The 14,190-nt window shown below is 41.4% G+C and overlaps 1 pseudogene; it reads left to right on the forward strand.

Moving 5' to 3' along the window:
- Window positions 1–10,417: 10,417 nt before the first annotated feature.
- Window positions 10,418–11,516, forward strand: LOC128745628 (uncharacterized; annotated as a pseudogene).
- Window positions 11,517–14,190: the final 2,674 nt, after the last annotated feature.

Here is a 14,190-nt window from a genome sequence, read left to right on the forward strand (position 1 = left end):
AGGACCCGCGCAGGCTCGACTGCGTGGTCTCTTTTTAGTGGGACCTTTGCTGCTGATGTTCGGCGACGCCGTATCAGCGGATCGTTGCCTTTTGGTAACGACAAGGCCCGCTGGCTAGGCTGGCCGGCCGGCAGAAGGGCAAGTTCCTCCGCTTCGTCCTTTGAGTAGCCCTTGCTCCGATACCACTTCTGCCGTCGCCGTTGCGCTTTGGAGAGACGCTTGGCTACAACTCCGGAAGTCCCAGGTTGCCCCTTGACTTCAGGTAGCGTCACCGGATCGGAAAGGTTATCCGCGTCGCTTTCCGCATTCCCTGATGGCGAATTCAGGATCAGAGATGAAGCCGAGAGTCCTCCTTCCAGCGACATGCTGTCGAGGTTAAAGTCCTCTTCCATCCCTGTATCCATTACTTCGCCAGTATTGTCCGTGCCGATGGGACTGCGCACTTCCGGTCTACCGTCGTGCGCCACCTCTACACCTACTCCGAAATCATGTTGGTCACAGGAGATATGAGACTTCGTTGCTTGTAGAATTCGGTCGCTGACGATAATCTCGAACAGTTTCGAGGCGGCGGAAAGGCTGGTAATCCCACGGTAATTTCTGACGTCACGACGATCACCACTTTTATACACGGGAAACATGTATGACAGCTTCCAGCTCGCAGGCAATTCTCCCCCAACGAATGATCGGTTAAAAATGGCGGCTAACGGCTCAGCAAAAGAACTAGCACAGCGACAGAAAACAACAGCCGGGATTCCATCCGGTCCAGGAACGTACGAGCTTTTTAACTTTTTTGAGACAGTAACAATAATGGCGGGCGAAATTTCAAACGTATCCAGGTCTACAGAATCCAGTGAAACATTAGACGCGGCAAGTTCGGCGTCTGCATCGGCCGATTGTTCAGCTTGAAAGACTGAAGCAAAATGTATCGCAAAGAAATCACATGTTTCGGCTTCACTCGTAGATTCTCTGCCATCGTAAACCATGTTAGATGGGATTGACTGATTTTTCCTTTTCGTATTCACAAAACTCCAAAACGATTTTAAATCCCGACGCAAATCAAACTGCACCCTTAGAACGTACGACTTATGAAGTGCAGCATTTAACTTTCTGTAGTTGTCACTCGCACTCTTGAAATTGTTCTTTAACACTACTGATCTATCAATCCTCAAACGACGCAGCCAACGATTGCGGTCCCTTTTCGCTTGACGAAGAAGAGGAGTACTCCATGGAGGTGAAATTGGTTTTCTTTTCACTGGAACGTTTGAGTTTAGCCATTGACGAATAACATCGCCGAACAGGGAGGCCATACCATGAACATCCACGCAATTGTGGATACAGCGCCAATCTACAGCTGATAGGTAAGCAGAAAGTCTGTCGAAGTCGATTTTCCGGAAATTAAGTTCTCTCCTGCGTTCATCAGTCGTTGGTAGCGACCCCGAAAGTTCGCCACAAACATTAATGCGAATATCCAGTGGAGGATGATGAAGATCTACTGGTCGTAGGGGATCCTCTGAAGCGGTAACCACAGCACAGCTGGCCTCAGACACAAAAACTAAATCTAGAGGGCGGCCGTTGTTATTCAGTTGTAGATTTACTTGATTCATGGTTAAGAAGTTCATGCCATCGACCAATGTTATATTCGCTGGAGTTAAATATGACACGTTAGGAAGAGTACCGCTCTCGTCTTTGCGCCATGCAATGCGGCGTTGATTGTAATCGCCGCACACAAGGACAGTATCACCTTGAGAGGCCTTGCTGCAGAGTTCACGGACGGTGCTAATGTGCTCTTCAATTATATCAACTGATCGGCTTTTGTCGGGAGGAATGTAAATATTGCACATCAGGAAACGATGACCCCGTATCGTAGCAGAGACACACACTTGCTCCAGCCTATTGCCGTTACATGTGTTAATGCGGGAACAACCATGCCGCTCGGCAACAGCAATTAACACACCGCCAAAACTATGCTTGTCGCTGTTAACACTGGATCGGTCGCAACGGAATACATTGAATGAGGTACCGAAAATCTGCAGTGAATTGATGCTGTCATTTAACCCAGTCTCCGTTAGCATAATTACGTCGTAGCTACAATAGAAAGATGCCAGAAAGATGTCGTCAAGTTTGGTCCTCAATCCTCTTCGAGCGGGTTATTATCGTCTAAATTAACACGCGCGAAGTCACTATTTATTGCTGCATCATTTCCGGTGGAGTATCGAGCGGAGCATCGAGCGTTGGCGTCAAGTTCACAGCTGGGGATCTCCGAAATTTTTTGGCAGAATAATCCTCAAACTCGCGGAATACAATACCTTCCGGCCAAGTCGAAGGGTCAAGTGCATCCGACTTTAGCGCAGGATTTAGACCGACTTTGAAGGAAATGAACGTCATACTACTAATGTCCGCCGCTTTTCCCACCAGCCTTACAACTTCAGGTTCTTGGGATATCTCGAGATTTGCTCGTACCATAGCAGAAACTTGTTCATTTGTCACATCCGAGCGAATGCGGGATAAGTAGACCCAAAATTTGTTTGCCGAATTGTCAACTACGGGAACGGACACAACGTTTTGCCCTGCTTGCTTAGAACCGGATTGGTATTCGGATGCTTTATAAGCCAGATCAGGTACACGGGAACGTTTTGCAGCGCGAACGGGTTCAACTGATGCTTGTAGCACCTCATTTTACACAAGTGTTAGTTATAGATGACATAGCCAGTGCAGGCTTGGTATGCACTTTTCGCTTAGATAATGCTCTTTTGATTACTGCACCTCAGCCAAGCAAAATTTGAAAAAGTGGTGTATGGGGCATTTGGAGAACAAGTAATTGTCTACAATATCACCGAAGAGAGTAATGTTTTATCTTTTGTATTTATGGCGCTGTAGGGCTGCAATGCCGTTGGTAGCGAAACGAGCGCTCTTTTTGCTACCATCAGAGTAGCTGCCTTATAGCGCCTTAAATACAAAACATTAGTTTCTTCAGCAATATTGCAGATAATAACAAATTCTAAAAATGCCTCATACACCACTTTTTCAAATTTGGCTTGGCTGAGGTGCAGTAATCAAAAGAGCAAAATTGAAGCGGAAAGTGTATGCCAAGCCTGCGTGTGCCTATGAGAACGCATTACGAACACTATGACAGGTTAGTAAATCCTCTTACCGTCAGGAGCCGCCCCTTGACTGACGATTGAATCTGCGAAGAATGGCGTATCTATGTTCTTGAATAATCTAAGGCTGTTGCTAATGGTAGTACTTATCATTTTTATGAGCTCGAGCAAGAGATGCTAGTCTTTTTTACCAATATCGTACCTCGAGGTCTGCTGAGAGAATATTCGCAGGACTATAGATTTCATATGGCTACTAGATGAAGCAAGTCAGATATTCGTGGTTGTTCCACGATAGATGAGGCTTGGGAATGTTGATGTTTTAGTTAAAGACGTTGTTTTCCTCATATGCCTCCATAGCAGCAATTTCTCGAAATGATCCTGGCAGTTTAGGAAACAATGGTCACATGTAGGAGCAAGAGGTACCCACAAAATATCAGGGCTATTTGGGTTAATATAGAACAATCCAGTGTACCAAGGTATTCAATGAAAAATGAGAATGAGTACAATGTATCGAAGAAAAAACTCCATAGAAGTTTGGTTTGAATTGATTTATTTCATACAAATACAAATACAATCTCTGTTGGTTCTATTGTTACGTTCTTAGCACCAATTTTAAACCCCTTCTTTTTCGGACCCACAACAGATCCTGACCGGAATATGTTAATGTTCGTGAGGTGCTCGCACTAGTACTGTCGCGACGAGACCCTTCAGTTCCCATTTTCTCTGGAACAACCCTATCGCAACCGCAAATTGCTGCGGGACAGGTTTTGGGGAAAGACTTACTCGTTTTCAGTCTAGCATTCTTCTCACCAAACGCTCCTCCACTTTATTGAAAAAAGCATTACGTTGATGACTACAGGGCAACAGTCGTAGAATGGGACTTATGAAATACCGCATGACATCAACGAACGCTGGCGGCTTTGGGTAGACTCTCTTCAGCAACCGGACTAACTCCACATTCCAAGATGTTATTTTCGCTCTTCGAATGATCTCGCTCATCTACAAATCCACCGGTTCGTGGACGCTAGCGAAACCGCATACGATGCTGTAGTTTTTTTGCACTTAGAAACCGATCGTGCCATCGAGGTCCACTTTGCTCCAAACATGGTATTCGCAAGATTCGACCGGTGAACTAAAATGCAACGTGTTGTTGAGTATGTTCTCCGCGGCATCGATAACTCCCGCCGGCGTGGCGTAGAGCTAAGGACAATTTGGAACTGGATCACCTCACAAACGATGAAATCTCTTGGGCTGATGAAGCGTTGCCAAAGATCGCTCAAAGTGAGTGATTTGCTGACGAATTCAGCATTCTCGTCAAAACTTAAAAGCTGCTTGGAAATCGACATGCTACCGTGAACAAATCAAGCACCATCTACAGAAAATGTCCGTTCCTGGATGAGAAGGTTATCCTGCGAATCGGTGCCGCTTCGTACGCTGCTACCGAAGTTAAGTTTACCATCCTTCCCAATGAACAACTAATTACCTTCCTCCTAGTAAACAGGTATCATCGCCGTTTACATCACGTCACCCGCGAAACCATCTTCAACTAGATTCGACAGAGCTTCGAAATCTCAACACTAGCACGACTGCTGGAGAGAGTGGAACGCACCTGTGCCTTCTGTCGCCCAAGCAATCCTCGAAAGCAATCCCCCGACCAACAGTCATGGCTCCGCTGTCGGAGATGTGCCTACAGAGACTATAGATTACAGAGGTGCCGAGACTCTCAAAATCCGCTAAATTTTGAAACAAGACAGAGGAACAGAAGAGTACCATCTTAAATAAAGGTAACTCTCCGCTTTCGTTCAAAATCTAGCGGTTTTTAAGTGTCTCGGCGCCTCTGTAATCTACAGTCTCTGTAGATGTGCCTGACGGTCTTCATTCAACCCTTTGCTTTCGCCGGGTTGGACTACTTCGGGCCAGTACTCGTGAAGGTTTTGCCATCTTGCCATCTTGGATTGCCCTCTTCACTTGCCTTACAGACAGGGCTGTGCCTATGGAGCTAGTATACTCACTGAGCAGCGAATTTTGCGTCATGATGGTGCAACGCTTTGTGGCACGGGAGGCATAGCGAGAGAGTTCTGAACCGACAACGCCGCCTGTTGCCAAGGTACAAGTAACGAGTCAAATGGACACCTCCAACAAAGCACTTTCGGAAAAGTTTTCGTCGATAGACACCACTTGGAAATCCATCTCACCAGCGGTGCCTCACATAGGAGGCACGTGGGAGAGGCTCGTGCGATCGGTAGAGGTGACGATTAGAGCAATCTTGCACTGTCCACGCAAAAAACCGTATGATGAAACATTAGAGACCATCCTTCTGGAAGCGGACGGAATGATCAACTTCGGACCGCTTACCGTTGTCCCTCTAGTGTCTGCAGATCAGGAGGCTTTAAAACCCAACCACTTATACTCTCCTTACTTCGAAGTAGCTGGAAGCTAGTCATGCACATCTTTGACGATTTCTGGAGCAGATGGGTCAAGTAATTACACGGAGATGCAAGTGGTTCCAGGATCCAGGATCTGGCGGAAGGATACCAGGTACTCGTGGTTTAAGTACCTAAATCTAAAAACTAAACTAACATCTGTAAGTACGGATCGATGAAAAGCGATGCTAGGTGAACTTAATACTAGCATTAAAATCTATATGCAGATAACGGTCGATGCTGCGAACAGTGGGAAACAGGTCACACTACTTTCATACAAAGTACGCCAAATTTGAAAACCAAAAATTAAATTGCTTTCTTATAAAATTTCTCTAAAATAAACAAGAATATTTTGAGTGTTTTGAGCTTAAGACTTCACTCACAAAAGCACATTTTGCTACTCGTGGAGTTAGTCAACATTACCCAACAAGTAGCTTGGTGCACAAGTATCATTTTCAGCTTTGTGCATAACGTTTAGGGAACGAGCTGCGATTCTTGCATCGAAAAGGGGTCTAGTTTTCCTTACAGATGGAATAAGCCTCATATGTAGTAGAATTTGTCTCATTCCTGACTTGGTTCATGGTCAAACTGCTTGATTTGAACCACGAATTCGAAATACTCTTTGTTGGATATTGCGATGTAGGTACAACGTAACCTTAGATTTAAAACTGTGCTTGAACTTGTACATCACCTTTGGAGAAGTAGCAGCTTTTTTAGTGTAAAATTGGTCATCTCTGGACATTTGGGGCTTCGATGGAGGAAAGTAGTTTTCGTCATCTAACCAGAACAACAGACCTTCCGCAGTAATTCTGAATCATCTATCTGTATTAGAATCTCATAGTTTACTAAACATCCTGTGGATGGGAGACTGCGAATAACGAAATTTCTGCTTCCTGTTGATTTACCGAATACTTTGTGTTGAACATGTTGTGCAGCAAGCAAGTATGTAGCAAGTATCTTCCAATTCATTATCTTTGTTGGGCGCCAGCTATTTCTCTTCCTAGATGCTAGATTACGGTTTACGGTGGAAACTGGAATATTTTCCCTCTTAAAATGGTCCATCGTGTATTTATTTCCCCGATCTCCATTTGCTTGAATGAATTGTACAATGCGCGAGCGCAGTTTTTCCTGTTTTGACTGAACATGTTAACGTAAATTATGGTGTATGACCATTTTTAGGAGGGTGTAAAGATTCATTTACCTATGGTGACATTTTCTGCTAACGTTATTGCTTTGATAGAAAAGTGTTGGACACCCTCTCATTTTTAAGTGCGAGCCCGTTATTCTAAAACTATTTGATTTGCTGATCTGTTTATAAGCAAATCCAAATCCACAATTAACATACAATCCAACAAACATTTTTGTTTAAGAATAGCTTATTCAACTATTGTATAGCTAATTCCCGTGGAGCAAGTGCTTGATAAGCTATTGTACAACAAAAATGTTACTTGTGGTTTTCTTTAATCACCGTACGTTATTCTTTTCGGATTTAAATTGATTTTTCTCGGTGAAACCATTAAATTATAACTTATCGTTAACGTTTCAGCTTACTCTATTCAGCCATCCTCAGAGAAACAAGTTATAAGCATTCAAAATCAAACTCAAACCATTTGTTACCGTTACCGGTTCACTGTTTCAGCATCTAAGTGACGCTGCGACCATTTTCCAGCTCATCAACCTCTACCGAATACATCTGCTCTTGAGCCTGGCGCCATCTATACCTATAAAGAAGGATTTCTGTCTGTCTGTCTGTCTGTCTGTCTGTCCGTATGTTCCTTATAGAATCGAAAACTACTGAACCAATCGGCATGAAAATATGCATGTAGAGGTTTTTTGGGGCCAGGAAAGGTTTTAGTAATGGTTAGTAACCCCTCCCCCCACTAAGAGGGGGGGCTCCCATACAAATGAAACACAAATATCTGCATAACTCGACAACTAATCAAGCAAATAGAACAAAATTTGGCATGTGGGTGTTTCCGGTGACAAGAATTTATTCTATGGTAAATTGAGACCCCTCCCCTCTTTATAAGGGGAATTATAACGCCTCTCCTCTTTAAGAGGGGGGGGGGGCTTCCATACAAATTTCCTCATAACTCGAGAACTAATCAAGCAAATAGAACCAAATTTGGCATGTGAAGGTTTTCGAGGGCAAGAATATTTTCTATAGTGAATTAGGACCCCTCCCCACTTTAAGAGGGGGGGCTCCTGTACCAAAGAAACACAATTTTCCTCATAGCTCGAGAACTAATCAAGCAAATGGAACCAAATTTGACATGTGGGTGTTTTTGGAGACAAAAATTTTTTCTATGATGAACTGGGACCCCTCCTCACTTTAGGAGGGGGGGCTCCTATACAAATGAAATACAAATTTCCTCATAACTCGAGAGCTAATCAAGCAAATGAAACCAAATTTGGCATGTGAAAGTTTTCGAGGGCAAGAATATTTTCTATGGTGAATTAGGACCCCTCCCAACTTTAAGAGGGGGGGTTCCTATACAAACGAAATACAAATTTACTCATAACTCGAGAACTAATCAAGCAAATGGAACAAAATTTGGCACGTGGGTGTTTTTGGAGACAAATTTTTTCTATGATGGATTGGGACCCCTCCCCACTTTAGGAAGGGGGGCTCCTATACAAATGAAATGCAAATTTCCTCATAACTCGAGAATTAATCAAGCAAATGGAACCAAATTTGGCATGTGAAAGTTTTCTAGGGCATGAACATTTTCTATGGTGAATTAGAAACCGTCCCCACTTTAAGAGGGGGGGCTCCTACACAAACGAAATACAAATTTCCTCATAACTCGAGAACTAATCAAGCAAATGGAATCAAATTTGACACGTGGGTGTTTTTGGAGACAGAAATTTTTTCTATGATGGATTGGGACCCCTCCCCACTTTAGGAAGGGGGGCTCCTATACAAATGAAATGCAAATTTCCTCATAACTCGAGAATTAATCAAGCAAATGGAACTAAATTTGGCATGTGAAAGTTTTCTAGGGCATGAATATTTTCTATGGTGAATTAGAAACCGTCCTCACTTTAGGAGGGGGGGCTCCTATACAAATGAAATACAAATTTCCTCATAACTCGAGAGCTAATCAAGCAAATGAAACCAAATTTGGCATGTGAAAGTTTTCGAGGGCAAGAATATTTTCTATGGTGAATTAGGACCCCTCCCAACTTTAAGAGGGGGGGCTCCTATGCAAATGGAACCAAATTTATCATGTGGGTGTTTTTGTAGGCAAGAATATTTTCAATGGTATATTTTCTATGGATTTCCCCACTTTAAGAGGGGGGGGGGGGGGGCTCCTATACAAATGAAAAACAAATTTCCTCATAACTCAAGAACTAATCAAGCAAATGGAACCAAATTTGACATGTAAGTGGTTTTGGACGCAAGATTTTTTTCTATGGTGAATTGAGACCCCTCTCTTCTTTAGAAAGCGAGTTATGGCCCATCTCCCCTTTAAGAGGGTGGGCTTCCATACAAATGAAATGCAAATTTCCTCTTATCTCGAGAACTAATCAAGCAAATGGAACCAAATTTGGCATGTGGGAGTTTTAGATGGCAGAAATTTTTCCTATGGTGAATTACGACCCCTTCCCCTTTTAAGAGGGGAGCTCCCATACAAATGAAATTCAAATTTCCTTATAACTTGAGAACTAATCAAGCAAATGGAACCAAATTTGGCATGTGGAAGATTTTGGAGTCTTGAATTCATTTTACGATAGTTAGAGACCTCTCACCCCTGTGGTAGGGGGATATGGACTCTCATACAATTAAAACAGAAATTTTTGCGAAACTCAAAAACTAATCGAACGAGAAATTCGAGACTCTTCCATAAAACATTAGTCACTACAAGACCACAAAAACTATCTATAGTAAAACTAGATCATTCAGGACGAGACGGTCGCGAGTGTTGCCGGTGACCCGCCGTCGGAAGCGCCGCCCACTGGGAGGCTTTCAAAACTCGAGATTGTGACAAAGATCATCCGAGATTCATGGTTTATGTACAACACAGGTTAATTTGTGGCAATACGAAGTTTGTCGGGTCAGCTAGTAATAATATATTTTGATTTAGATTTTAACTACCGTCGACCCCCGTTCGTTTGAATGATTCCTCATGCAAACTAACGGGGTTAGTTTTTAATTGGAACAACTGGCAACCCTAAATATGCTGAAACTTGTATGAACTGATCACCCTGCTATTTGTTATTGTTTTGGTGGTTTGATTTTGTTGACGCTTTGGCAGTTGCAAGCAGCGAATATTTCATTCTCTGATCGGATTTCTATCAAAATCGTTGGGAAAACGAAGTGTGAAACAGATTAAACACGCTGGATCAGTATTGCGACGTTTGCCCCTATGTAGACTACCCCGATTTACACGATAATCACAGTTGAATCTCGCCCACGATTTCGCTCAACGTAAATAAACTGAAAGGGAAAGGTACCGAATATGTTCATTTTTTACACGATCATAAATCCTATACCTGAAGCGTTTCTATAGATGAATATTAGCTGTTGTTAGATCGTAACTCTTATTATTTTAGAGTTGGAATAATTCAGGAGCTTTTAATTGCCTGCAAACTGATTCACCTGCATGTTACGCATTTGCAAGAACAAAAGCTTTAGTTTGGATAAATCCAACCGCTGTACCTTGTTTTCAATTACGTTGGCTGTCTGTGACATTTGAGTTGTTTACATTCATCGAGCATAATTTCGTTTTCTTGGAGTGAAGTAGAAATCTCTGCCTCTGGAATTTTTGCCAATTGAAACAAATTGGTAAGCTATTTTCGTAGTTTGTAAGTTTAAGATTTAATTGATTTTTTTTATATGGAATCGATTCAAGACGATGATTTTATTGATAAGGATGACAACAATGAAGAAGTATGTGCCGCGGAGCATTTATTAGATCCGACGAGTTCGAAAATGAGAGTGCAGGTTACGGTGCTTTGAATCTTAGAACGGAAATCATTGACGAAGTCGATTGCTTGAATCACAGTAAAGAAAAATCATGTACATCGGACGAAGACAAAGCAACTACTTTGTTTTCTGTCAGCCTTGTTGTATCTTTACGCGACTTCAAAAGACAAACTTCGGGTGAGGAACTCGACACATGGGCTGTACGCGCTGATAGCGTGGAAGAGTTCTTGCACAGTATTTGGGAGAAGGCCAAAAAGCATCTCATACGGCACATTGTAGCTGTTTGTGATGATGAAGGTAATGTAACCTACACCTAGAGCACGACGGAAACAACCTAGAGCACGACGGAAACAGATTTAGTTCATTTTGCGTTGTTCTATGATAAACAAAATCGTCGAACAATTACTGTGGATAAAATAACAACAAAAATTCTGCAAAACTGGCGAACTAAATCTTCCGTAGAGTTACTGCTCCATAAATACTCACTAACCGTAAACTCCAAGCTGTGTAGAAGAAAGTGGAAAAAACTTTGATCGATACAGTTTCAAAAAATCGGGGAGGTGCTACGACTGCTGAACACGCTCAGGAACTGGCAAAAGAGTTGCGACTGATGCACGGACATCTTTGGAATGGACACGAAATAGCGTAGAACATCTGGGCAAATACGATATTAACTGCACCGGCTTATCAACATGAATCATTAAAGAATGATGCGACTCCTCCTACTAGCTGCTTGGATTTGTTTTCGTTTAGTGAAGGCGAACTTATTCGATGAATCCGTCGCGTGTATCGTGTTACGCACAATATTAACGATGGTTATCAAGCTGACGTACAAAAGATTATGGATGCATTCACTGCAGTCAAAAACATGCATCAAGCGCAAAGGCGACAAATTTCCGCTATGGAACGTTTTTTGGAAAATTTGATGCTGAGGAGTCAACTGGGAGAATCATTCTGCCGAGTTCAAGTTCTGCCGAGTCAGCCTTAAATGTAAAAGAGAGTGATTTTTTCGCTACCATTTCATCTAAAGTTCAGGATGCCGAAGATATTGACCACACAATTTAAGAATTTTTAAAGATATAAAATATAGCGAAATAAACGTAACTTTTGTGACATTATCCGAAAATAAATAATTTCCTTCGTTGAATGTTGGAAAAATTTTATATGTATTTGTTTTTCTAAATCGAAGCCTTTTTCGTACAATTTTCCTGAAAATCAAACCCTGGCAATTCAGATCTATCATTTATAGTTGGATCAAACTTACCGCCTTTCAAGTACCCACACTTTCAGAATAAGTTATTCATATTATAATTGGAAAAGCTTTTCATAATTCTCACAATTATGTACTTGACGACCTTTTTGCCGCATTCATCATATTCACGTTGAAGTCGTTTCTTACACAATGCAAAAAGCACTTCTATAGTATTCATATGGGGACAGTAAGCTGGTAGGAAAACGACATGTATCCTGAATGACCTAAAATAATAAACTAAATTGGGGTCGCAATGAATTCTTGCCCCATCGAGGATCCGGAGAGGATACAATCCGGACTGATATCGCGTAAATGTTCTTTCAGTATGACAAGCTTCTATCATGCCATCCTGTCCGGCGAAACATAAAAGAGATTCTCGAGGTTTGCAAACAAATTCTCCATCAAAAAGAAGTTGTTTGCCACGAACTCCAAATCCTTTTGCTCGTAACATAGCCTTGTTATCGAAGCTGACTTAATCAATAAATAAAAGGTTGTGGTAGTCCCATTGCAGAGTTGACAGTTCATTATAATATCGGATAATATCACTTTCACGTATTTGTATTACTATTCGTTCAAGTGTCTTCCATGTCATTCCTTCGTGATGAAGAATTCTACAAATGGATGCTATAGAAATTGTTACATGAAAATGTTTAAAAAAGAGTCTTGCTGCTTCGTCCAGGAATGTAGTTGGGTTAGACTGGTAAAGTTCTACTAGCCATCGTCGTTTTTCTGTTCCAATTTTTTCTGCTGCTCTGGTATATTTGATTCGATTGAAGATCCCATTTTCCTCATATCTTCTGATCCAGTTGGAAATTGTGGTCTTGTTTTTCTTGTAAACTCTAGCTAGCTGTGCCTTTTTAAGGCTCAAAAAGTAGTAACCATATAGCACATGATAAACTGTATTGATTGTAGCGCGTTGATTTTTCACTTCCGTCAAAATATTAGCCATATCTGAGCAAAGAAATATTGTTAAACTTTTTGTTTATTTACGTGACTCAGTATATTTATATAAGTAAGCTGAATTTATCTTGCGCGGGCCAAAGTACTATTGTTAATGGAAATGTAAATTATTAAATTAAATTGAAATGTGAAATCAAATTTTGATTGTTCTGAAAAATATCAAACCACACGTTGATCAAACCAAACGTCACTATACTGTCACACTGACGGTGCGAAATACGGGATGTTTCATGGGACGATTATCACAAAAGTCGAAACAGTCATAAAAAGGGCAATACAAACCAATCGTGTTTATGTACATTGTCTGCATCTAGGACAGGACGTGCCAAGTGTCAACCGCGGCGTTGACCCAAAATTGACCCAAATTCTGATTGGCTGAAAGCGACGAGCAACCGTTGACTGGAAAATATAACGCGGTATCGCTTTCAGTGTTGCTGAAACTCATTAGTGGGAATACGACAATAAGTTATTATTTCTGAATTTTGATTTCTTTTGTATTCTGTAGTTCTATGCTTGGTTCTATATTAGTTTTGTTTGTACATTTTAATTTTCAAATTGAAATGCAAAACTTGATTTTGGTCGCATAAACTGTAGTGTATTCGGGAGCTGCTGTTCGGCAAACGAAGTTATTCTTAAAATGATATGTGCAGGCAACAGTGGTGCAGAGTGTAACAAAGAATATTCAATCGGGATGGCGGTAATAATAAGAAGAAGAGTAAGAAGCCAGTTGGCACGTCCTGTCCTAGGTCTGCATAAGCAAATGAAGTTTTGTTGAGAATGGCATTTGAACCAGTTTTAATTTGCACGTCGAGCGAACCAGCGGGATTCAAATTAAAAAGTGTTCACATTAAAAACGGTCAAACGAACGTCGGTCCACGGTATTTAATTTAGTAGGTAAGTATATAATTCTTCCTTATATTTCCAGTGTTTTTATATTTTCAGGACTCTGTTTTCTACTAGTTTTCGGGTAAAGCGTGGCCAATCTACGGGTAGGGGAACTGGGGGTAAAATGAACACCCTTAGCAGTTTCGCCATTTGCTCCCCCAGGAACCAATCAAATGCTGAACGCACTACATGAATTGAAAGCTGGACTCATTTTCCACGTAGCAATGTATAAAGATGTTTGAAAAAGGACGATTTGTCTTGAAAAATTCCTTATTTTCGAAAGCGTCACATTCGAGCTTGATTTTTTTCGTGTGGGTAAAATGAACATGCAGTGAGGGCAAAATGAACATGTCATCGAAAACCAAAGTTAACGTGCAGTTTGGATAAATTAAACATTATTTTACATTGTCATTGTTCTACATGAGCTGTAGATATTCAACAAGTCTGCTGAAATTAAAATAGGACTCCACAAAGTTAACATAATGTATCTTCGCCACGTTCATATAAATAATGCTTGACTTTCAACTCGCATTATCGGTCATTTTCCGTCATTTTTCGTGAGACTCGATCATTTTTATTGATTGAATTGTAATTAGGTCGTGGCTGCTGCTAAATTGGAAAATAAAAATTCATTAGACGCAC

This window comes from Sabethes cyaneus, chromosome 1, assembly GCF_943734655.1.
Source record: "Sabethes cyaneus chromosome 1, idSabCyanKW18_F2, whole genome shotgun sequence".
Lineage (NCBI taxonomy): Eukaryota > Metazoa > Arthropoda > Insecta > Diptera > Culicidae > Sabethes > Sabethes cyaneus.